The sequence below is a fragment of the Dreissena polymorpha genome, chromosome 4, assembly GCF_020536995.1.
Source record: "Dreissena polymorpha isolate Duluth1 chromosome 4, UMN_Dpol_1.0, whole genome shotgun sequence".
Lineage (NCBI taxonomy): Eukaryota > Metazoa > Mollusca > Bivalvia > Myida > Dreissenidae > Dreissena > Dreissena polymorpha.
The window spans coordinates 90,307,321-90,332,279 of NC_068358.1; positions in this window are offsets into that span (position 1 = coordinate 90,307,321).

Here is a 24,959-nt window from a genome sequence, read left to right on the forward strand (position 1 = left end):
GTACTACCTTTAAGTAGCATTGCGAAAAACATTTAAAAAATACTTACTTCAGCGAAATATTTATTTAACATATTTATTTCCTCTAATTACGTGTTCAATATAAATCCCAACCATACACATACCCCTGGAAAAAAATATTTATATAAAGTCTGATCTAAATTTTATACTAAATATCGACTGGCATTTGTGTTCTAACGGAATAGGTATTCGTGTAAGAAAAACATTTCGTATGAATTGTGCATCCTCTCCTGTTTGATAGTTTGCGTTTGTTAGCAAATAAGACGTTACAAGTGGTAATGCTCAAGATAATAAGCTCTAAATGGGACAAAAAAAGGATCTTTTTTTATGTCGATTTTCACTGTTATTAAAATGTTATGTAATCAGTTTTAGGCGAAATTATGCTTTATATATATTTATTAAATGGATGATTGCAAAGCACAAATACTTGATCAGATTTTGTTGTTTCATTACGTTACCACTTCAGCAAACGCTAAGGTGGAAAATGTAAATAAGCCGAGGAACCATACACTATGCACAAGAATGCAGCAGTTATGTAAATAGCAAAACGGAACAAAATAATTGGATAGCGCATACATACGAGTATACTTGACTCCCATACACTTTATGCCGTCGTTAACAACAGTGCACGATTAAATTCTGAAACATTATATTAATTTATTTGTCATGTGTTTTATTTTACTTGTATTATATATTAAATACTCGAAACGCATATCTAAACCAGCTAAATAGCAGAAATGGAGATTTCTGATGTAAACATCATTTCTTTAATACCAGTGTAATTGTATGGTTTATCGATTTGACTGACCATCGATTAAAAAGTTGTATGGGTTTATATCGCTTACAATAAACGTACCAAAATAAATCCCGCTTGTGTATTGTTCCTCGACTTATCTTCTATCTTAGAGTTTGATAAAGTGGTACTATAATGATACAAACAAATCTGATAAATGCTTTGTGCTTTTCAATCATCAATTTAATGAATATATAAAGCATAATTTCGACTTAAACCGTTTGCAGAACATTCGAATAACAGTAACAATCGACATTGGACAATACCATATTTTATTTTGCCCCATTAAGGTTTTATTTTCTTAAGCATTCACACTCGCACACTCGTAACATCTTAATTGATTACATACGAAAACTATTAAACAGCAGATCGTGCATAATGCTTAGAACTCCTCTCACAAATGACATAAAATCCGTTAAAAGTCAGCAGTGTGCTCGGCTTCATACGAAATGTGCTCCTTACACGAAGACTTACATGTATTCCGTAAGAACACAAATGCCAGTGGATATGTATTATAAAACTTTATATTTATAGACTTTATATCCGCGTCATAAAAAACTTGATTTAAGGGGTATGTTTATGGTTAGGATTTATATTGAACACATAATTAGAGGAAATACATATCATAAATGAATGTATCGCTGAAAACAGTATTGTGTTATGTTTTTCGTAATGTTATTTCAAGGTAGTTCTAATGAACGCGTCTTTTGTTAAAGTCTGTCTTGTTTCATATCATTACCGTTCTGTACGAAGACTTATCTGTGGCATAAAATCTTAAGCTGTCATTACCAATATGACAGCGTTATATAGTAGATAAAATAAATACATAGAACGAATCTTTACAACTCAAATCCCAATATTTTGACCCTAGTCGAATAAAGTCTAAATATGACTTATATAACAACACATCTTTAGACTTCATCATTTTGTTGTTCGAATATGACTTGCAAAAATTGATCTACACCTAAATTTTGCATCAATTTAAAATAATAAAAAAATAATAATACATCATTTAATCTTTAAACAAACCAAAATAGACACATAATTGATGTTTAACATAAATTGCAATATATTTGTTTGATTGTTTTAGGGTCCATTTTAGCCTGTTGATTAAACATTACCAACTCTTTATTTACAGGACTGTGATTATAAACCCGCCTTTCTCTAGAAATCTATCTCATTGTTTTATGTACGTGGCAAACGTTATTAAATAACAACACACTAGGTTAATGTTAACTCTGCTGTACCATTTTAGCATCGTTGTCAATCAACATGTTGATATTTTAGCATGGGATTGTCATGACTCGACACGTTGTAGATTACTTCTAATAACTTCAACATAATTCTCGTAGTGGCACTCGTACATGTTGCAATGCGTTATATACACCTTGCAAATATATATCTAACAAACTATTATGAAACGTTACAAGGATTGTTAACACATACTAAAGTGTGAAATAATATCAACATATATTTACCATTTATAACTAAACTGTTTTCCCTAACGACACCATAATTCGTATATACTCAAATGAAATACTGCTAAAATAAGTTAACCAACACATAAGAACCACGATGACGTTTTGCTGTGTTTGCCAACATTTTTTAGGTCTATTTAAGACGTGTTTTGTCTTATAGTGATATGAGCATATTAAATGTTTTTGTTTTTTTAATCTTATGTTAAAGTTGTCGTATTTTTAAATTGTATTATGAACAAAAGCAGCAACAAAAACAGTAGTACAAATAACATAAAAGTCGCTTAAATAAGTTAAAAGAACAGTTACATTGATATAACAACGCACTATTTTTCAGTTTTCATATGCAATTACTCTTCTTATCTTGTTGGAAAGGAACAGTGATTCTTTCGGAATTCCAACAAAAAATGGCCCAAGTTGCAACGTTGTCCTTAAAAATCGCATTATAATATTAATTTTATTCCCGAAAGATCAATTATGCGGGAACAAAAATCCTATGTAAATGTACTTTAATAGCCCTTCTCTGTAATATATAAAATCCATGGGCAATACACGCAAAAGGTTTCTTAAAAATTGGATAGGTAACGTGAATTGTTTCCTTGATAACAATAGATGAATGACCTTTGTATAAATATGAACAATTTTAGTGATATAGCACATATGTTGAGATAACAGCTTATATTCAAGTTATAATTGTACATCAATTATTTTATTCTTGCGTTAAACATCTCACTAAATATTAATCGTAGCCGTTATGTTCAACAATCTTACCGGTTTTCCTTTGATTTACAGTTTGATGTGCATGTACTTAATGTTATTGTATACATCTTATCAATCGTACAAATTGTAATTAATAATGAAAAACATAGATTTAATAAAAAAAACTTCTGTATAAATCTTTTTGCGAATGTAGGTACACGTTTGTGATCTTCCGACGAAGAAAATATTATCTGATGTCATGTTGTTATCTATAAAATTGTTGACAATAATATAGACAATCTATGCAATTTATGCAAATAGACGATTTGAAGTGTTCATGAAAGACATAACAAACTTGGTAAACCTGGCTGCCGACAATATAATGCATATGCAATGTTTGCGCATGCGTGCACAGATGCACATATATATTATACGGATACTTCTAAAATGCACACTTCCGCTCTTCGTACCAAGTTGTTGTATAATTTGTTCAATTAATGATGTTGGTTAAGCTTCAGAATTCTTATTTTCCGAATTAAAACACAAATTCTTAATGGCAGAAACCTTTGCAAAGCATAAATACTTGCTGTTAAGTCTGTATCGAAATGTTATTATTGAAATTAAAATAACGTGTTTATTTTGTAACAAATACATTCAATTCATTACATGTCTTTTCAAGCAAATTAAACATATGGATAATTGCTATACAACAAGAAAAATAAAGCAACTTTACTGTTATTGTATTTATGAATCACTACTAAGTAGTCTAGATTATTGATTGAACGGCAATTGCCATTATGTTCACGTATATGCATGGACTACTAATTCATTATTACATGTGTACACTATTCAAGTTTTCAGCTTATGAATAGAGTATTAAAATACTGTAAATACTGTAACATAGCGCTAAACACAATCAATAACAGTGTCTTGTCCGGAAATTCCGTATGGTGTGAATGCAGTAAAGACGATCTCCTTAGATGATCTTTTCAGTTGCAACACCATCTCGTTTCCGCATGTTCAGCAGACAATGACACTATCGAATACCGATCAATCTGAATGCGATTCAATGTATTGTATCCCGAGAGAATGCGTTCACGAATATCTAACTGCCATTTAGCAATGTCCTCTAACATCCTCAACTTTTTAACGTATTGTTACTTTCCGCAATTAAAAGAGTCAGATGCTTAGACAAATTAGTTGTATCGCCGATGCTTAATTATGTAATTGTTTGGTGTCATTTAAACTTGTTTATGAAAGCTTCGTCTTTTGTGATGATAAAACGTTGAAATAATTTAAAAAAAGCGTTATTCAGCAATGTCGTATGCACGGTTACTACTTGAAACACTTCCCCATGTAAATTAACATATGTCTCTCATGATTATCTCATGCTAATACTACAAATGTGATTTTCAGAACTTGCTAATGCATATTAGCATCATGACATCAATATAAATTTGTTCAAATGAACGGCCATTTACAAGTCCTTTAAAATGGGCCAAATTTATCATGTATTGCTATCAGTCTTTAAAATATTCTATTCGGTCAGCGTTTGTTTATAAGCCTGACATCACATGACTGATAACCTGATTCGGTGCCTCCCATTTTTTCAAAGTTCCTTTCCATACTGATACTTGTGACCGTGTTTGCCTAAATGGAAGCGTACACATCGCTTCATTTACCTGGCATATTGAAAGCGTACACATTGCTTCATTTACCTGGCATATTGAAAGCGTACACATCGCTTCATTTACCTGGCATATTGTAAGCGTGTTGACCTTCAGAGCTGCGCTAGCTCTTTCAACCAGTCGTGATCAAATGTAACTGAGACGTGGTAAGCGAAGTTAAGGTATGGAAGCAACGCTATCGCCAACCATTAAAGTGTTATCATAATCATTAATTATTTCTTAAGTGGATCCATTAAGCTAAACACTAGGGGGAAGACTGCCTTTTGTGTGTATTTTCCGTGCCTGAGTCCTTAAAAGTGTGTGATGTTCTACTGAAACAAAAGGTCTATTATAAGAGGGCCCGGTACTCCTAATTAATAAAATAACTAGACTAAACGACATTTAGAACGAATTTTGAACTAATACAACTCTTACCAGCTTTATTAAGAGTGTTTCATTAAAAAATGGTCAATTTTTGGTGGGTTTCTTAAATAGTGCTGCTGCTCTTTATGTACAGCCGCACCAAGCGCCACCTATATGGAGAATCGGAAAGCAACAAACATGTGTGGACCTAAAAGTAATATGGTGTTGACTACTTTAATATGATGATAATTATTCCTGTGCATTTTGCTTGTATCTGTGTTGAGAAAGAGAAAATGTTTGATCTCTATTTTTCTTTAAATAACTTCTTGAGTTCAAACATGTTCCTTACTTCCCGATTCTCCATATAGATGGCGCTTGGTGCGGCTGTTGATACAAAGCAGAAGAACTATTTGAGAAGCTAACCAAAATGAACCTTCGTTTATTTTAAAAACTCTTAATAAAAATGTTAAGTGCTGTTTTAGTTCAACATTAGTTCAAAATTCGTTCAGTCTAGTCAATTTATTAATTAAGAGTACCTGGTCATTTCATTACAGATCTTTAGGGGCGGAAAAACCTCAGAAACTTTATAAGACACACATACAAAAATAACACACATTCAACAGGCACTATAGAAAGGATTGAGGATTCTGTGAACACTTTAACGTTGATGATAACGTTACTTCAATACCTTTACTTCGCTTCCCGCATCTCAGTAACATTTGTTCACGACAGGCTGAAAGTCCTAGCGCATCTCTGAATGTCAACAAGCAGACAATAGGCCAGGTAAGTGAAGAAATGTGTAGGGTTTCATTAAGGCAAACACTGACAACAAGACATTATTATTGCAAGGAACTTCGGGAGGCACCGAAGCAGTAAAATTCAGAGAGACAGGGCCTTGGTAAGCCTCGTGGAAGGTGGTCACTCCAGAGCGAGCTTGAGAAGAGGCACCTTGTAAAGCCATAAAGAATTGAGGTACAATTATTTTGTATTGACAATGCAATATGCATCGTTGACGAATTTATAAACAAGACATTGGTGTATGACATGCAAAAGGCATCGTTGAAGAATTAAGGGACAATAAATTGGTAATTGCAATGCAAGAAGAATTGTTGAAGCCAGGAGCCTCGACACACTCGGTATAGATGACAACAAGATCAATTAAGATTAGGGGTGCAAGAGGTTACAAAATCAGTAACTGGTTAACCTTTTGCCGTAACCGGTTATTAACCGGTTAACCGAAAAACCTTACGTAGAAAAATGTTTAAGTCTACGTTAAACATGTAAAACCGCTCGTACATGTACTCTTTAGAAACGAAATAAATAACATTTCAGTTTCTTAATTTTTTTTTATTACTTTTATTTAAATAAGTATGTAAATGTATGCTTTATTTTGTATTATTTTTTTCCGGCGTAAAAGCTTATAAGTTAAATGTTATAAGAACTACAAAATGTTTATGTTTACGTGTCATTAATTTATTTTTGGTTGGGCCGCTTACCGGTATATTACACTCGGGTCGTATCGCTCACAAGAATGTTGGTTTTCTTTGTTCATTTTGTTTAAATATGTCTAAATCCAAAATTAACTGATATAAACATGTTTCAAAATAGTTGTTTAACGAGTGCAATACTAGATCACAGTACAAACAAATCAGCAAACATACATGTATACTGTATGCAGATCATGCAGAAAACAACAGTGTTCATTCGGTCAAGAAATGACTTTGTCCACTCGCCTGTGGCTGATGCGGCTGTGAGCTTTGGTAACATGTTTTGGAGAACACTCGCACCGACGGCATGTATGTTGATGGTACAGACAAAAGCTTCCGGGCCACATGCGCAATTGTTGGGAAACGTTGTTTATTTTCGAACCGGTCGCCGTCGCGTTGACAATTCACGCGCATGCTTGTTAACGTACCATACGGCGCAACTTTGAAGCAATTGCATCATTCTTAAATTGATGATTTTATTTTCTAAAAATAAATTTAATTGATCTGTTTTAATTACATGAGTTTTAAAATTGCTTTCTTAGATAAAACTTGCCTCAGACCGTCAGACGGTAGTGGTTGCATCGGTGGCGACGTAAATAACTTACAATAATATTACTTTCTGATAAAACAAATACGATATCAACTCAACAAGTTGTAACTACGAATGCGTTTCTGGTTACAATTGTTCCTTATAAACATTTTATTTTCGCGATCAACCAGTGTTTGATATTTGTTAACAAAATATCAAATTAATTCGCCCAATGTTTTAACTGATTTTTATCGCGAATTAGATAAATGTGTCAATAACATCTTTGCTAATTGCCCCCAATGCCCGCAGTTCCCGAGTAAATTTTCGCGAGTAAAAAACAATATCGCTTATTATTAAAACATACCCCCATGTTGTAACCACAAAGGTACTGATTTATTGCTTTATTACTTTGTTTGATGACACGTTATTAATTACCGTCGATTGCAACACAAGTTGGCAGTATGTCGCACGCAAAACGTAAAAGCGTACGAATTATTCCATGAAACAAGTATGAGTTTTTTTTCAGGTTAACCTTTTCCAGAAAATCTTACCGGTTAACTGGTCGTTCCGGCAGTTTAACCGGTTAACATCTTGCATCAATAATTAAGAGGCATCGGTTGGCGTCCATAGAGCCAAAGACGGCTTTGGTTATTGAATTCCGAGAGTTTCAGCGATACATTGGTCGGCCTAGTTGAAGCCTTAAACCTTAATATGCGCCCTGTGCAAGCGTGTTTTACATTTAGATAACAGTGTCAGGTTTATAAAGAAACGCCGACATAATAGCATCTTATAAAGGACGAAATCAATACCTGGTAAACTCCGCCCATTTTAAAGGACTTGTAAATGGCCGTTCATTTGGACCAATACATATTGATGTCACTATGCTAATTTGCATACGCAAGTTCTATAAATAATTGTTGTAGTATGAGCACGATATAAACATTATATACATATGTTCTTGTTCACGTACATAGGGAAGTGTTTCAAGTGGTAACCTTGCATACGACAATGCTGAATATCGCGTCTTTTAATTATTTCAACAGTGTATCATCACAAAGAACTATGCTTTCATATAAAACATTATATCAAACAATTACATTTTCAAGCATCGCCATTACAACCAATTTTGTTGCGACTGTCTTTCTTATGGCAGCCAATAACAAAACGTTTTAATGTAGAGAATATTAAAGAATGTTGCTAAATGGCAGTTTAGATATGCATGTAGGCATTCTCTCGGGATACATGACATTAAATCGCATTCAGATTGATCGATATTCGCTTTTGTCATTGTCTGCTGAAAATACGGAAACGAGTAGGTGTTGCAACTGAAAAGATCATCTTAGAAGATCGAATTTACGGCATTCACATCATACGGAATTTCCGGACCAGACACTGTTCTGTTTTGTATTTGGAAATGTTTAACAGTATTTCAATACTATATATACGCTGAAAACTTTAATACTGTGAGTTTAATAATTTATTTCAATTTGTTTAATGGCATTTCGATACAGTCTTAACAGCATGTATTTAAGCTTCACGAAGGTTTCTGCCATTATGGACATTTACGTTTTTAATTTGAGTAAAATGAATGATTTATCTTAAGCAACATAGTTATTAAAAAAATAAACACAACCGTAATTGAATTTATAATTTGGAAATTTCCAGTTCAGTAATCACCGGAAAATATATGTATACAAACGTTTCACGCATGCGAAGTCATGGCATATGCATAATCTATGTCTTGTCGGCCGCAATTTTATTCGAGTTCGTTATGTCATTATTGCACACTTCAAATCGTCTCTTTACATTAACGGTCTATATTATTGCCAACACGATTACACATAGAAGCGTGAACTATATTGTGTTCTTAGTCGTACAGATGTTTCGGATAACAAATTATATATATATATATATATATATATATATATATATATATATATATATATATATATATATATATATATATATATATATATATATATATATATATATATATATATATATATATATATATATATATATATATATATATATATATATATATATATATATATATATGGTTCTTCATTATTTATTACAATTTTACGTTTGGTAAGATATATGCAATAACGTGAAGTACACATCATAATGTAAATTAAAGGACAAACCAGGAACATATTTTAAGGTATGACAATGTATACATCGTCGTCATTTATTCTAACCGATTGTACATGTATTATAACATTGAAATGTTATTGACATTAAAATTGATTGATAAATCGGACTTAAATCGATCTGCTATGATTATCTCACAGAACTGCATGCACATAAAAAACGCTTTGCTGTTCAAGAGAATAATGTAGCTTATTGGGACTATACCTAATATATGAGTATGTTTGACCAATGACCCATAGTAAATGGCCAATGGGCAACCTTCTCATTGACTTCCGCACATTGTAATGGATTTTATGTTGAATGAAGTCTGGTAGAGAAAAAAAAAATCTTAAAAAATAAACCTCCAGACAGTTTACTCAGTCTCGTAATCGCATTTTGTGTGACGAATGTAAATCAAACTAAACTGCACAATTCGAGGTCACTGAATACAATGAATACGTAGTTATTTTGAAAAAAGAAGTATGCGCTTTATGAATAAACAATTGATAGACGTCTTAACATCACGCAATGTTAAATAATTTGAAGTAAATAGGAAAAAGGATTCATGAATGTATTAGTCTATTCATCAGCATTCCTAGGTACTCACTAACATGCATGCTCATGTGTCGCGCCAAAGCAAACAATACCATTATATGTACATACCGATTTTATTTTAATCTAGACGATTTTATTGTTACCAATATATATTGTATAATTTAACACATGTATTGCAAATTTCAAGTAAAGAGAATTTGCACATGCCCAGTGATTAATGCCCAGCATCGCTTTCTAACGACTCTTATGTCATCAAGATAGTTCTTGTCTAGCGTAAACGCTTCCGGCCGGATATGTTGAAATGCACTTTGTAAAGAAGTCACCATATTTATGTCTAAATTTGAAACTAACTTGACAAGCACATACGAATTATCATTTACATCACCCTCCACCTCTTTAGATGATTAAATTATGAACATTGACTGTAAAATGGCTAAACAATAAAGACAATCGCATAAAAATCTTCAAATGGTTAGACGAAAAAAAGGTATATGCATATTACAAGAAAGTCACTTGACACATACTTCAGCACAAACCTTAAAAGACGGATGGGACGTAGACATCTATCTCAATGGACAACATACTAATAAACCAGGCATTGCCTTTCTGATAAAACATAATATAGGAATCCCAGACGATAGCTTTAACGAAATAATAATTGGCAGACTAGCAAGTATAGATATCAAAATACACACGAAACACAATTAACATTAATCAACGTTTACGGCCCTAACACATTTCATTCCACTTTTACGAAACATTACAATCCTTTATAATTAATAACGAAGATAAAAACATCATAGTCAGTGGTGATTTCAATACTGTTCTTAACCCATTATAAGATAAAAAGAAGGGAAACATGTATACTCATCCTGAAAATAGAAACATTTTAAATAAAATTCATTTAAAACTACACTATGATAGACAACTGGCGTACAGTATAACCAAACGAAAGCAAATCCACCTGGCACTCAAACACAAAACCAACAATATTCTGTAGATAAGACTATTTTTTTAATATCTGTGTCACTTTGCAACATTACTGACACATGTAGCATAAAACTATGATTTATGAATGACCACTCTCCAGTTGAACTACACAAAATACAACCTGAAAGTGGCCCAGGTTACTTTAAAATTAATAACGGCTTCTCATTAGATACACAGTATCAAACGCAAATAAAACAAGAAATATTAAATACAGTTCAAAATAATAAAGATGCGAACCCAAACACCTTATGGGAAGTTATTAAAGGAAATATCCGTAACACAACAATTAGATACACACCATTAAAACAAAAAGAAACACACAAACTTGAAACTGAAACTATCAAAACCATTGAAACACTTGAAAAGCAATTACATGAAACAAACACAAACGATACCAAATCCATTGAAAATGAAATAACAATACAAAAAACAAGTATAAGAAGATATTTAGCATACACATTTCAATGGAATAATACTACGAGCACGTGCACAGCAGGTTGAACACAATGAAAGAATACAAAATAATTCGCAAGCATCGAAAAACGTAGAAGTGAACAAAAAACTGTATACAAATTAGTACTCAATGGCGAAATATAACAAACATAACTCAAATATTAGAAGATCAATGTTTATTTTTCGAAACCTCTATAAACGAAAACATGTTGAAAATAACACCCTATTTAAAAATACACATAATGTTTTAAATCAAGAGGAAAAACTACTGTGCGACGGATTACTTAATGAATATGAATGTTGATTAGCACTAAAAGAGATGCAAAACTACAAAAAGTCCAGGATCTGATGGCATCACAATCGAATTCTATCAAATATTCTGGAATGATATTAAAACACATATAACTAATTCACTTAACTATTCATTTAACAACGAAAACTTAACTACGCTTCAAAAACAAGGTATAATATCACTCATTCCAAAACCTGGAAAATACGTAGAATCCTTATCAAACTGGCACCCGATTAGTTTACTAAATAATGATTATAAAATTGCAACTAAAAGAATATCCAACAAAATTTAAAAAATATTACCATCATACATCGCAAGATCTAAATTTAGTTTCATAAAAGGACGTTACATTGGTGAAAACGTACGTCTGATACCAGAATGCATAAATTATTTCAACCTACCAAACAATTGTGGTCTCATTTTCTTTACCGATTTCGAAAAGGCTTTCGATTCACTACACCACTCGTTTATGTTATCTTTCTTAGAACATATGAATTGCGGTGAAAGTCTAAATAAATGGGTCAAACTATTTTATATTAACAGTATAATTATTAACAATGGCTTTTTCTCGAACAGTTTTAACATCAAACGAGGGGTAAGACAAGGATGTCCACTTTTATCCTCACTATTTATTATATGCATCGAGTATCTATCACACTATATTCAATCAAACAAACATATAAAGGAAATATCGCTTGAACTTGACGAAGAAATTAAACAGTCTCTTTTTGCTGACGACGCAACTTATTTCTTAAATGACAGTAATCACTCATTCAATAATCTTATAGAATCGCTAACCCTTTTTGTAATTGCATCGGGTCTTAAACTGAACAAAAGTAAATACACTGTGCTACGAGAAGGTAAATTTAAACAAAGTAATATTCATCTTAAAAAAGAAATGAAATTCAACTGGACATCAAATGAAGCAACAACGTAAGGAATAACCTTTACAAACAATTCTAAAAAACATATTGCCTAAATTACAAAAAAATAAAAATTGTTTAAAATTATGGCAGCATCGTTAACTTACACTAATCGGAAAAACAACGTCTTAAAAACGTTTGCACTTCCTAAATAAATTTATACACTAACAGTTATCCCAAACCCACCAAATGATATTATTGGAGATATAAAATCAGAAATATTTAATTTCACATGGGACGATAAACCTGATAAAATTAATTAAACGAACTCAATTAATTAAATCAGTAGAATATGGAGGTATCAGACTTACGGATATAGATTCATTCATGAATGAAGTCAAATGCAGTTGGGTTGAAAGATATTTGGATAATACCGATACGAGTAAATGGAAATTATTCTACCAGAAAATTCTTAAAACATATGGTGACTCTTTACTTTTTATATGTAATATCGACAATAATATCTTGGATGAAATTTCAACCCAAACATATTTCTATCGAATGTTCTACCGGCATGGTGTATAGTTACTCATAATTTAGAAACCAAAACAGACAGTAAAATCATTCTATGGAACAATAAAGACATAACTACTAACAATAAAACGTTTTACTATAGAGTTCGGTTCGAACGAAACATAAAATATGTAGTTCAATTGTACGACTACAGAATAAACGACTTCTATGCTTTTGATAACCTTCGCTACACATTCGGAATACCTGCTAGTTATTTCCTGATGTACTACACATTGATCAAAAGTATACCTATACAGTCATATCAAAGCTGCTACCAATACAAATAACACACCATGTACTCAAAAAACATTCGTAGAAAACATATTAAAACAAAACGATAAAATATTTTACACAGTTAAAATTAAAACCCCTGCCGATATTTGTCATGCTATACTTATCCAATACATGATTGCACACTGAGAAATTTGCAATATATATACCTCCAGAGAATCATAGCTACAAATACATATATTTTTAAGTGCAACCTATTTAACACAAATCTATGTGAAATGTGTAGTGAACAATAGAACACCTTTTCTGGGAGTGTAAACATATTCAATCTCTATGGAATCAATTGACAACCCTTCTAGAGAAACAACAATTAAATATTAAACTATCTCTCTAAGACTTCAGTTTAGAAGTGTATATACCTTCAAAATACAAGAGGTTGATAATGCTGTGAATTACATAATTATATAAATGAAACATTTTATATTCATCGTGAAATGCCGAGAACAACTACTTCCAATGAACTGCTTCATCAATGATTAAAAACTGAAGATTCAAATTGAAAAAGAAATAGCTATAAACAATGATACACTTTATATTTTTAAACAAAAATGAAAACATTAAACTTTCATAAACAAGTCCAGTATGCTTTCTACCCACTTTATGTAACTCATTCGTACTCATAACTATACTTTTTGATTTGAAATTTTGTCTTTAAAAAAAAACACCTATCAAAAACAACCCCAAAATACATATTTACCTTTTTTTACCTAAAGGAAACCACAAGTTCAAACAAGACTTTTGCCAAGCAATAAAAGTTCCCTACCGGCTCCACCATTGTCAGAAATTTCACCATTTTCAGAATATTTTTTTGTTTTAATAGCAACCACAATTTTTGACATAGGAACAAAATGAAATGACGTGCATAATGTCCATATTGCCATCAATCCATGTTGCAAGTTTCATGAAAAAATATTAAGAAACTTTTAAAGTTATCGCAGGATCCAGAAAAACACCTTTTTCAGCACTATTTCTAGTCTATTTGTTGCCATAGCAACCACAATTTTTGACGTAGGAACAACATGAAATGACGTACATAATGTCGATATTTGCATCCATCCATGTTCCAAGTTTCATGAAATAATATTAAGAACTTTATATATTTTAGAATACAGCCCAAATGATAGTCAATTAATTTCGCATACATTCCTTTGCACCTGTAGAACGTGTCAACCATATATTGTATGGCAGCCCAATTAACAAATTTTAAAGTGTAAGACCTTGAAGTGATAATAAGGATGATATCCTGCTGAAACAAGCTTGTTCGTGTATTTGTTTCATTTTCCTCAAGAAATATTTACAATGATATTAATTTTACCGTTTACTCAAACACTTAAGCTCACGCATTTTAATTTTGAGATTATTACCCAAGATATATTTCGTATCATATATCTAATTGCTATCGCTAATTCGTTTTTTGTTTGTTTTCTAATCGTTTGAACGAATGACTGATGCAATATATTGTTTGCGTTTCTTAATCTACTTTGAACTTATAAATGACGTACATAGCGATTTTGATTTATTAATGACAATATTTCTAAAAACTGAACAAAATAGTGTAAAATTAAGGAAGTATAGTATTCAAAAGTGCGCAAGCATCCAATCAGTTAAGTAAATGGTTAATTCTAAAACTGCCACATCCATTGTTTGATAATTACATCGTGTTTTATTGTCTGAAATTAATCCCTAAGTCTAGCAATACCGAAGCCCTGCCAGTGTGTTCAAACTCGCTTCATCTACTTTTAAGCGGTATCTACCATTATTATTACGTATGTAACGTCTTATACGTGTACATCTATCGAAAATGTAAGGTTTTAATTTGTCGGGAAACATATTATCTATTAAGTATGGAGAGAATGTAAATGTGTCTATGACAATAATCCATTGGGCGAGGGTGTGTTTGAAATAAACTATTGAACTATCCAGCAAAGTGACCAACACATTGCCTTAAAGTTGGGATTTTCGCGAAACGAATGAATGCGCAAGTGGTTTGTTATACTTATTATCTTATCATTTTAAATTCTCGGTAAGTAATCGCATGGAATGCAAGTAATAAATGACAATATTCATTAAAATAAACTTCTATCTGAAAGCGTTTATTAACGGTTTAACAATCGACTAAATTTTATATTTAACGACTTAGGTCCAATTGTTAAGTAAGACAATATTCGCAAACATTTTGAATTGTTAGTTTGAGTGATAACTGCATATAAGAGCACTCAGTGTGCGCAGACATAAATATCCTAATACCAACCATTTCAATAACAAAGTATCGCATACCAGTTTTATGGCATACGTATTATTTGTATGCCCTCTGAATAGATTTAGGATTGTCTTAAGACCATTTTATTGAACGACTACGTGAACAGTCATACTAGTTCGATTGTGAATATGCCCTACTTACATCACTGTAATGTAAATGATTACCTTATACAAGACCTTCCAAATACAGCGATTTTAACTTTTCTTCTTCTTTAATACCATGATGCATATTTACTGTAAATCTTTGAAAATAATGACCACAAAGACACAATATCAAATATGTGTGCATGCAAGCTAGAGAGTGTTCGTAGCATGCAAACGCTTTACTGAATTTCTGACGTACATAAAGTACAATATGTGTCATAATTCTGCAACGCAGAGTTTTGCGCCTTAGTCGTTGACCTTATGATCTAAGCATATTGTGTGAGGCTTCATTCGTTGAATGTTAAAGAGATACGTACTTATTGCATGAAAACTTTACACGAATTTCAACGTGCGCGTCAACCTTAGCCTGCATTGAATACCAAGCGAAGCAAAATCATTCCAAATGATTGGCCAAAGTCATAGGTCTTCGTCAGTGACAGTTTATCAAGACCCTCAGTTTATATATACACTTTATTTCAATTATGTAGTATACATACAGATGAGGAATTGCTGCACGCTAAAGTTAACCTGAATTTTCAAGTTACAAAAGGAGCATAACTCTGCTCTATTTAATGTCAGAGTTAAAAACCTTGGTGAGTGACCTGGCATGATGATCACAACGGCATGTAAGAAGTTTCGATTGAAAATCTGAATCAGTTACAGAGATCATAATCCTGCCAAAATGCTGGTCACTCCTATAGATATTTATAAATCCGATAAACACATATCTACGTTTGATTTAAACCTCTGCAGCTAATATATAGCACACAAACGTTAACCAGACTTTTCTCAGTAAAATAAGTTGCAAAATGCTGCTAAATTGCAGGTAAGCGTTATGTAATTTTGTGAGCGATCTATAGTTATACAATTATTCCCAAATACTAGTAGTGTGAATATTGAGCACAAACACACATGTTTTTTGTATCTTTATTCATTGATATAGTCATTTTTTTTCATAAAATGTTAAATATTTCACCAACAAACTTATTTGTTTAATTAAAAAATTATATTCTCATTTGTTTAAATTAAAAAACTTACCAAAATCCTGGAAATATATGTTGTTTGTGTCATTTGTGAAAAAAAACGGTATTTAATAATATTTTTTATCGGGAATCGGGTAGTACATCATCAGCATATTTAATAAAAGGTTCGAATCATGCACCATGGAACTCCGTTCCAACTAGGCTATAGTACTGTATAAACGCGACTAAAGAATTGTCCTTACAGAGTTCGCGAGGTAACTCCAACGTCCGAACACATATTGTGTGAAGATTGGTCAGGTATAATATTTAACACGATATTTATGACTGTAACGTTAATAAAACAAGACGGATCTCATAAAACTGGTATCCGATGTATTGTTATTGAAATGGTTGGTATTTGGATATATATGTCAGCGTACACTGAGTGTTCTTTAATACAGTTATTGCTCAAACTTAGCATCTACAATGTTTGTTAATTTGTCTCTTTTAACAATTTGACCTCAATATAAAATTAAGTCGATTGTTAAACCGTTAATAAACCCTTTCATAATAGAGTTTATTTTAATGAACATTGTCATGTATTAGATACACTCTATACGATAACTTACCGAGAATATAAAATGATAAAATTCAGAAAAAAATAAGAATGTAAAACCTATTTCGCATTTAAATGTTTCGTGAGTCTCCCAACTCTAAGGCATTGTTTTGGGCACTGTGCTGGATAGTTAAATAGTTTATTTCAAACATACACTTTCCCAATTGATTATTTCCATAGACACATTAACATTACTCCATACTTACTAAATACTATTTTCGATACATGTACACGGACCAGACGGTTACATACGTAATAATAACAGTAGATACCGCAGATAAGTAGAAGAACAGAGTTTGCACCCACTTGCAGGGCTTCGGTATGGAACGCATTGTCTGTCACCTCTTGACTATTGATATATCGGAGGTTTCATTGAAATCATATGGGTTTAAATCATATGATATGTGTTTATAATAGTATGTTGTGTGCTTGCCATAGTATGCTGTGTGTTTGTGATGATATGATGTTTGTTTGTGATGGTATGTGGTGTGTATGTGGTGATATGCTGTGTGTTTGTGATGATATGCAGTGTGTTATAAACGCTTGCCAGCTGATAAATTCCACACTTCCAATTAAGCACGTATATTTATAATGTATTTTTTGATTGGTTTAAACGAAATAATAATGCTAAGATCCAAACTGCTTACATAACATCATTCAAAACTAAGCTATGCAAACCTGTTCTAACATGAATAATAAATATTTTGAAATTGCCGTGACTTGTCACAACTTTTTTTAAGTACATCTTTTGTAAGTCAATAGATTGTCGAATTTTCCACATTGCTTTCAAAACAATTAGTCCATCATATTTAATTTTCAAATTTAGTTTCTCATTTGTCATGTTTAATCCAATTGATTGATTATTAATGCTATTTAATAATGAAGTGATGATGCAAATGGGTTCTATGAAAGAACTTTGTCATTATGAAGTAACTACGGCCTTATTTCGCTTTGCATGCTATTTTCATTTTCTTTAATTAAGAGAATTAAAGAAAATGAAAATAGCATATTTTCATTTTCAGCAAAACTGGAAAATTTGGGCTGGCCGGTGAAGGTTAATAACTTCCTAACCACTCTAAACATAAAGCCTTTTGCGAATAGAAATCTTAAGAACATGGAGGCTCTTGCTCGGGAGGTCATCCAGAAAATCTCAACTGAGTTGTCTAACAAGGCTGGCATTGATGCTTGTTCCGGAGAGGATTGCCTTATGGATACTTTCATTGCTAAAACCAATGATTGACTACCAAGAGTCACAAACGCAAAAACGATTTTATCTAAGTGGTCCCTAACATCAGTGAGTTTTTCAGTGACGACAAGTGACGAAACGAGAAATTGTGGCGTCCAATGACACACGGCCATTTAAAATCACACAATGGCATTATATTGATGCTAAATAATGTTACATCTAGCTGTCATTAATTGGCTGTTTTTCTACAATATAAGTTGTATATTATTGCGCTACATGTAAGTAAACTTATACCTTATACATCTTAATGCTACGTAATATTGGGGAAAAATTTTACATTTTGTGGTGAACTTCGGCTGTATTTATATGTTGCCATCTTTAGGTGACCTTAAGATTGAATTATTAATGTTTTATCATATCAATATCAAGCCAAAGTTAGCTAAATTTCTTCATATGTCAGGGTTTATAACTGCAGCCTTTAATACTAAACTAGTTAACCCAAAAATAGAAGTGATATACAAATTTATACTGAAATTCATTGCGTGATCATTAATGGGGGTAGGCATACTCAAAGTGTAATTTTTAGATAGGAACCGTTAAAACTTCATGAAATTCATTTATTGTGTAGAAGATATGTTGTGTCAAATAAATATGTACAATATATGCATTTCATCACACTACAAGTGACAAAAAACATAAGTAATGTTTCGTGTTACTGAACGATTTGTTGTCTTTGCCATTTTATCTAGAAGTGCAAATATTATTGGAGATCAAAGGCACAATTCGCTTACCATGCTGCATCTACTAGCACAATCTAGTCGAGTACGTTTATTAAATTAAGTGTCAAAATATATCCCATTTACAAAAACTATTTATTTTGGATAAAGGGTACATCCGAGACAACGCTCAACCGAGTGAAGGGGTTGGTGTATTCAACCAAGTATTCAACCAAGAATACAAAGTTAACCGGCTGGAAAAAGTTTTAAAATTTTGCAATTAGTTGTAATAACCAAATGACTATGTGGAAATAATGGCAAATACTGTTTCTGGAAAAGTACCCATTAGGCTCCCACTACCTTAATAAGTCAAACGCTTAGCTTAAGATATTGTTAGCCGAGTCTTGGAAACCAGACCAGTCTTGGTTTTCCTTAACACGAAGTCGCAGTAAGAAACTATGGTAAGTTTTCTCGAACTTGACTTGATTCATCTCTTTCACCTTGCAGCCTTTCTTATACTATGTGTTGGTGAACGTATAATAAAAAATCTTGGAATCTGTTTTGATGCATAGACATGGTTTTGATAAAGAACATCCGCACGTTATCTGCACTCGGAATTATTATGATTATATTAGTTTACTTTTCTTTCAATTGAACTCGAAACTCGATAATTATCATTTAAATTAGAACATGGATATCCAAGAGGTACAATACAGTCAACAGGCAGACATATTACATTATTTTTTACATTCATGCAAGGTACATTTTCTTCGTTCTTTTGCCGGATCTTACTGACAATCCGTATCGATCTGTTTCCCGATATCAACGTTCGTCACATGGTCCGTGATCAGCGGTATTCAGCTGTTTCACAGCCCAAGCATAGATGGGCCTGCTTGCCATTAAGTATAAAAAACACTCAGCGCCAACTTCATTTGCTGTCACCCGGCGTACACTGGTCAGGTGATCGGCCTGCGCCGGTCACGTGACTCGGCGTTCCCCGGTTGTAAACAAAGCAAGTGATTCGGGGCGGTAAAATAGCGGCCCAACATGTTTTTGCTATTGCGATGGCTCTTATATCAGATGATTTTATTAGCGACGATGAAAGCGATTATTGAGATTATAGGAATGTAATCAATGTTTGTACTAATTAACGGTACTTTTCTGTTGATTCGGCCTTTGTTAATGAGATATTTCGACGTATACTTTGCGAAAAGTGGTAATTCACGTATAGAACAATATTCGGATAAATGCATTAACACTCAGAGCAGGGATTATATTTCACAATACAGCAGATAACTTGAACATAGAAGATTTTTTTGCATGTAATACCTCATAAATTACAATTTTGTGACATAAATTCTGCAACAAAGTTACACTTTATGGTTGATTACGAAGGGAATAATGTTGTAGCATATAAATAAGTGTTTGTCGTAATACAATTATGTATGCATTATTTTTTTCTGTTCGTGCGTGCGTATGCGACTGGGTTTGCGTACAGTTTTTCTTTTCGTTCAAGATATGTTTTATTTATGCATTTTATACAGTTCTAAGGCCATATAAAATTCAGACATTGTTCAAAGATCTGTCTCTCGTATGTTATCTTATATAGATAAAGTTATTATTAGCATTATATCATTGTTACCATAAGTTTCTTGATCTTTTTTATTTAATAATGCCCTTTTTTCTTTCCAGACTTAGGGAGGACAGAGTGAAATCGCAGATTTACTACGAGTACACAATACATGATTATTTACCAGATACTTTTAAATGGTTTTTCAAGGTTAACCATCATACATTTGAAAGGATTTGTCAGGTGCTGTCAGACTGCCCTGAACTGTTGCCGAGACATTTTCCAGGAGGAAGGCCACCCATTCCACTTGAGAAAAGTGTTAATGAGTATAAGGCATATTGTATCTCAAGAGACAGTCAAAGAACTAAGTGATCGGTTTATGTGTCACAGAGCACAGCTTTTTACGGTGCAAAAAGAGGGTACTTGAGGCATTTGTCAGTCATTTACTTCATGTATCTATCTCATGGCCAAACAATCAGGAGCTTGACAATATTTCTTACAGATTTAATGAAATGGCAGCTTGTGACTTTCCAAACATTGTTGGCAGTCTGGATGGTACACATATTGAAATTGAATCCCCAAATGAAAATCCAAAGACCTATTTCAATCGAAAACAATATCATTCTTTCATACTTTAATCAGTGTGTACAGATGATCTCCGCTTCACTGATATAAATATAGGATGGCCTGGTCGTGTTCACGATGCGAAAGTGTGAAGAAATTCTTCTCTTTGGGAAACTGGATTTGGTAAATGTGGAAGTAGACACTTTCACTTGCTTGGAGATGGAGCCTATCCCGTCAAAGAGTGGTTGCTCTCTCCATACAGGGACAATCTACATCTCACACAGCAACATACTTTGTACAATAAGGCTCTTTCATCCAGACGACATGTTATAGATAGAGCATTTGGTATGCTAAAGGGAAGGTGTAAAAGGCTCAAGTACATTAATATAAAGTCTGTTGAAAAGACTTGTCAAACTGTAGCTGATGCACGTGTTCTACAAAATATTTGTATCATTGAGCGCGATGGCATCGTCTTAGATGAAGTGGTACAAGCAGATGATGATGGGAATGCTCCTATGTAAGGTTTGCCAGCTTTGTTTGAGAATGATGCACACGGACAGCTAAAAAGAATTCATATTACAAATAGACTGTAAATAAAATTGACAAAATACTAAAATGTCTTACTGAAATAAACATACATACGGTCAAGTAAAAGTGATTTAGTGTAAGGTGTTATATAGTTCTCACCTTTTGAATTGCATCATATGTTTGTTGTTTATTTGAGACTTTTAAAGTTTGCTTTCTTTGGGAAAATATATGTAGTATTGTTAAACTTATGCCCTGTACTGAAATTCGTCAACAACATGTTAAAAGTCAATTCAAAGCAAAGGAGGGGATAAGAAGATTCCAAATCCAACATTCGATCCATAGAAGGCACCGCCTGAAACAACAATATCACATCAGACTCGCACGTTTTTGTATTTGTTGTTAATTTGGAACTTTAAACTGTTGGATTATCGGTAGGTCATGCTATTCTAGTAAGAATGTTGAACACCAAAGTCCAATGCCAATAACGGGCTAGCATGCGTGTTTAAATAACATAAATATACTAGTTTTACTGTTTACATACTCTTATTTTGTATAGCAAAATATAATTTAAATACAGTTTGTGTATGTATTTTTACTCAGAAGAAACAATTTGTGTTTGTGTAACAATATGTCCCCCCATATATTTGACCTTAAAGGATGACCTTGACCTTTCACCACTCAAAATGTGCAGCTCCATGAGATACACATGTATGCCAAATAACAAGTTGCTATCTTCAATATTGCAAAAGTTATGCCAAATGTTAAAGTTTGACGCATACCAACAGACAGGGCGAAAACAATATTTCCCCCACTATAGCGGTGGGGACATAAAATCAATTTAAACTCGTTCCACCCATTGTCGGTAGAACAATCTTTGTTTTAATGAATTTCAGAAAAGAACAATGATGTCTGTTGGAGGTTTTCAATCCTGGAACCCGTTTCATCAAAGCATGTACGACAAATCTAACTTACAACAAATTTAACTTTTGAACAATTGAATTGTGTAATCTCTAAGTAGTGATGCTTTGATCAAGGTGCTCCAAAATATGTAGCGTGTGAGATACCAAATAAAGAAGGAAAGTCTTCTGAAAGTTTGTTATTTAGATTATTTTTAGCAGCTATGCGTCTTGGAAACAAATATATATCGTATTGTAAAAATGTAGTACGATGTTTGAAAGACCTGACAATCAAAACACATAACTGACATATTACAAAACATGGAAGATTGAAAAAAATAATACGTTTCCTATTCCCAAAGGATAGTGTGGTGCAATCTGGCATAGTAAACATAAGCTAACCAAATGCAAGATAGATCAATGCATGATAAATGTACATTTGAACAATTAAAACATTTTCCTGAAACATTTTTTTCTCATTAATGAAGAACTGCCTTCATAGGATGGCATATGCCCCGAAGATTCATTGAAAGCAAATACAAGGTAAAGGTCATTCAGAGGTCAATGTACACAAGAGCTGTCAGTAGGACAGCATGCTTGACTATTTGCCTTGCTTGATAGCATGCCAAAAGCTTTAAAGTTAAAAAAGCGCAAAATTTAGGGACAAAAATTGTCAAGGCAATAGGTGAATGAATTTGAGGTGACAACAAATATTTAACATAGACATTACGCAGACGCTCGATGACTAGGATAGCTCCCCTATTCTTTGAATAGTCGAGCTTAACAGTTATAAATCAGCGGAAAAGAACTGCCAAAACAGATGCTGTGGTCAGGTGTGTAGTAATTCCATTAACTTATAAGGAAGCAATAGGCAATGTTATAGTTTTCAGATGGAATGACATACAGACAGTTCAAAAACTAAATGCCTCTCTTTTTTGGAAGGGAGGGTGGCATTGAAACAAAATGCAATTATCTACATGTTTCATTGCTTAAAAAATAACATATAAAACAAATATTGAGCTAACACTGTTGCTTGAGTATAATAAATAAAATCATCAACTTAATTAATACACATAAGCATAATTAGTATGAGTCGTTTTCATTATTTATCAATAATAAAAAAACCACGAGCTAATAAATTGTACAATGAATCACAACTGTTCACACAGAGCATCTGCCAAAATTAACTACAGCTTTGTTACAGACGTGACGTATACCCCCACATGATGCATCGACACATAATAGTTGGCATGGTGTCTTCACAAAACAAGAGACGCTAATTCATTGCTATTTTTAAGAATTAATATGCCAATATCATTTATGGCAAATTGGACCTTTGAAATCTTGAATTCTTTCGCATGACACGCCGTCCAATGACTGTGAATAAAATTAATGTACAGAGTCATTTTAAAATCTCACAATGAATGATATAGTTATGGCCCGGACAAGCTTATGTATGGCCATTTTTTACTTTTTTAACTCAAAGTGTGACATTGACCTTTGATATATCGACGTTCACATGACGCACCGTCCATTGATTGGGAACAAATCAGCCAAATGATTTTAAAGTCTCACAATATAAAATGACAAAGTTATGGCCCGGACAAGCATTTTACCTTTGAACTCCAAGTTTGACCTTGGAGATATCGACGTAGTTCTTGCGCAAGACACACAGTCCAATGTTGGTGAACAAACGTACCAACTCATTATCAAATCTAACGATAAATGATATAAATATGGTCCGTACAAACTTTCTGTTTAAAATGCACTTAGTGACCCTGTGACCTAGTTTTTGACCCAACATGACCCATATTCAAACTTAACCGAGACATTATCTATATACAACTTCTGACCAAGTTTGGTGAAGATCGGAAAAAATATATGAGACAGTCAGACCGACAAAGTGACTCCTATATAGCTCCGATTGCCAATGGTAATGGGGGTATAACTAAGATTATATGAAACCGTTTTTTTTATAAATTCAACAAAACTCAACTAACAAAAAAAACTACACTAAATATAGGGCAGTTCATGATGCTGGTCTCTGTTATAGGTCACTCTTTTTTCAAGGAATCACGTAATACCCATATAAGAGAATGCATTACATGTAATTTTTCCTTATGGCGCCTTTCTGCCGCATCTTCACGTTTGTCAATTGCTCTCCAATGAACTCTTTCATTACGTCAACTGATCGTCTTGGCCTTTTCAACTTTCTTTTTACCTGGTCCACACCAGTATCCGCTTTTAAGAATTAAATGTCATATATAAACTGATAAGTGAACTCAAAATAATTCAATATACAGTAAATATTATGTGAGTATCGGATAGACATCAAGT